The sequence below is a fragment of the Priapulus caudatus genome, unplaced genomic scaffold (genome assembly GCF_000485595.1).
Source record: "Priapulus caudatus unplaced genomic scaffold, Priapulus_caudatus-5.0.1 Scaffold23, whole genome shotgun sequence".
Lineage (NCBI taxonomy): Eukaryota > Metazoa > Priapulida > Priapulimorpha > Priapulimorphida > Priapulidae > Priapulus > Priapulus caudatus.
The window spans coordinates 144,422-148,114 of NW_014577084.1; the positions used below are offsets into that span (position 1 = coordinate 144,422).

The window sequence follows — 3,693 nt, forward strand, 5'->3', positions numbered from 1 at the left end:
TATTATATATATATATATATATATATATATATATATATATATATATATACTGTGTGTCGTTATGCGGTGGCTTCTCTGACGTAGCATACGAGTCCTGATAACTGGCGGAATAATAAATCTACCGAGCTTGAAAACTAAAATGAAATACGACAAGAAGGTTACTGTGGGTATTGTCAGCACTGTATCCTTGCTGGTATATCGCTTCTCGGGTGTCAACCACGACTAGAAATACCAACCGAATCCTCTCGATTCGACGCAAGAATGTAAAGGTCTTTTGAAAGCGAGGAAACAAAAAAAAAAACTACGCTACACACGCTAGGATTTTACAACAGCGTGGGTTACAACCCACTTCCCGACTGCGCGGTTGAATATATTCGTTATAGTTAACAGCGCAGTCAGAGCGCATCATATGCTATGTTTTATCAATACTGACGTTGATTTTACGGTGTCATTTTGAAAGCAATTCGGCTAAATTTAAACCAGTGGAAATCCAGAACATGCTTGACATTCTACCTTGTTAAAACTGTGTTTATGTATATATATATATATACATATATCACTCATCCCAGGCGCTAGCTGTAAGCTGTTTTTACTAACGGTTGCTTCCGGGAAAACGAGTTATATTTAGTTATTAGATTTAAAGCTTTGCTCATCCGCCTGAGCTGAGCGAGAGAAGAGAGGCGCGTTTCTCTGCCTCCTTAACATATTATGTTACTAAAAACGGGAGTGCGGGGCACTCGCTCGACTATAGAATCAACTGTAAACTTTGCCGGTACTTGGTTGGCAATTTGCCGTTGTTTAACGCACTCCAATTTCTCCCATGAGCGCACGCATATCGTTTATACGCGCGCTTGAGATGCGATGACTGCAGGGTAAATTTTAGCTAAGTAGGTGGTAGTTTATTTTATGGTTAGGTAGGCAGGTAGGTAGGTAGGTAGGTAGGTAGGTAGGTAAGTAGGTAGGCCTACCTACCTACCTACCTACACCTACCTACCTAACCTACCTACCTTACCTACCTACCTACCTACCTACCTACCTACCTACCTACCTACCTACCTACCTGCTAGTATAATTATATTAGGTAGTGTAACAGTATTAACGATCAATTCTCTGCTATTGTTGCTGAGGAAACAGTAATTGCGTCAGCTTGCCCGAAGGCACGCTTGTCTTAGTGCTTCCGATAATTATTTTTATTATTTTTATTGATGTTTCCTTGGGTTAATTACATATTATACCCCAATTATTATATTATAGTTCTCATATATTAGGCACAGAATCCCCCATAGTTATCGTTTTAGTTATAGTTTTTGATGATAGGTTGAAGTAGATCGAAACAGCAGTTTACTATGTACTTGCTGGATTTATCGCCGCCATCTTAGTATTCACGTGTTCCCGACAAGACATTAGTGACATGTAAGAAGAATTAGCTTCCTGCTTATGTTAATTACATCACATCATAGGTGATATACATACATATAGCTCATATGGGTACCGAAAATTTCTTTACACGGTTTAGGTTAATTGTCTTCATGTTGAATAATTTGCATGCATATACATAGCGTGCGTTTAAATTAGGTGCGTATACAAGAATTAAATTTTTTAAATGTATACCAAGGTTACTGTAGCTTTTTATTTACATTTCACGATATCATGACAAGTTGTTCAATGTATAGCTGTTGACACACGCGTATATGCACTGATATACTCACACATACACACATATCATAACAGTGCTAATAATGTATATAGGCCATGTGCTTAAACGCACCATTCAAAAATAAATTTGCAAAATACAAACATACGAGTCGTGGTAAAGAATCTTGGGAATTTCGTAGAAATTTTCGGTTTCAAATTACATACCCAGAGCATTTCACAGCATATAAAATGATTTTATAATTAGGCAATCTTGAAAATGAATGAAACTCCAGCTATATCTCATAACCTGCTACTATGGCAATTAACATTTGCGTTTTTGATTGAACTCTACGGTAGGCTCACGGTAGTAGTAAGTAGTAATTGTAATAACATCAAAATAGACACGATGCGCGGAAAATGTCGTTTAACCAGCTATTCTGCGGATTATTACGATTTGCATGTATATGTATAATGTGTATGTCTTACTGTATAATATACTATAATGCGTATGTCTACATAATATATTGACAGAAAGTTCACTATATCGTCAGATTCACCGTACTCGTCACTCGATAGTGAGTGATGAGTTCCTGTCGTTAAACAATAATTTACTCGGCAACTTAACTAGGAGTTAAAGCGCTTGAGCTTTGGGATTGAATGACTTCCTTAATGGAAGGTATCATTGAGAGCTGTGTTGGTGATCGGAGTAGCCATTCGCACATTTTCTAGAACTTTCTAGAACGAACAGTTATAACGGGAGCTGTTTCTCATAGTGATATGATAATTACGAAACCAGGGGGCCGTTGTCAGAAACATCGTGAGCTATTTTTAATGGTTAATGTTTTGATGTTTATTGTAATGTTTTAATTTCAATGTTAATGCTAATTTTGTTTCTGGCAACGGCCTCTAGCACGATAGAGATTGAGACTGGTAGAGCGGCTCTTCAATTGAAGATTGAACATAGGTGGGACATGTTGATCCACTATTATGCATACTATAACGACAGGTAATTATGTATCTCCGGATGGGTCAGGGAAACTATGCTAGAACTATTCTTTAATACAACACTACTAGGAGTTAGATAACCGCAGATATGTCTGCTGATACATCTGAAGCTATTTATACTAAAATATTCAACACTAATCCCACGACCCCCTTGTCTGAAAATTCTAGTGAAATTGGTCTGAAAAATGTAGGCGAGTATTATATGCGTGCGTGTAGGTGAGTAAGCGCGTAGGCGTTAGTATTAGATTCACGCACCGAGGAGAATAGATTCATTGGACCAAGGAGCCTCCCTGCTAAAAACCTTGTTATTTTAACGGCAAAATTTTGTCATTCCAACATTCTAAGATCGTTTTTAGAGCGTTCACATTCATACAGTGTGCTCAGTATTAATTAGTATACCAGAACAGATGATCAAAACTCGTCACCATCTATCCTTCTCCAGAGAGATATACGAACTCTGGTATCTAAGTAACCCGCCTATATATAGCACTGTAGCTCTATTGCGAGTTTTGCAGCGCCATAATTATAATAACTATCAATACGAGACATAAATTTGTGGATCATTAATGTGTTTCGCATGTGCAGCTAATGCGGAATCATTATATGATGCCGTAGAGACGCGTATAATCTGTGTACTACATCTATCTATCTATCTATCTATCTATCTATCTATCTATCTATCTATCTATCTATCTATCTATCTATCTATCTATCTATTTATCTATCTATCTATCTATCTATCTATCTATCTCTCTATCTATCTACCTATCTACCTATCTACCTATCTACCTATCTATCTATCTATCTATCTATCTATCTATCTATCTATCTATCTATCTATCTATCTATCTATCTATCTATATATCTATCTATGTATCTATCTACCTATCTATCTATCTATTTATCTATCTATCTATCTATCTATCTATGTATATCTATATATCTATCTATCTATCTATCTATTTATCTATCTATCTATCTATCTATCTATCTATTTATCTATCTATCTATCTATCTATCTATCTATTTATCTATCTATCTATCTATCTATCT

General features: G+C 36.2%; 1 protein-coding gene across 2 annotated transcripts in view; it reads right to left on the reverse strand.

Moving 5' to 3' along the window:
* The window catches only part of LOC106813237 (hemoglobin subunit mu-like), a 6,246-nt gene that overhangs the window by 1,886 nt on the left and 667 nt on the right, over positions 1 to 3,693 (reverse strand). The gene's annotated exons all lie outside the window — the stretch shown is intronic.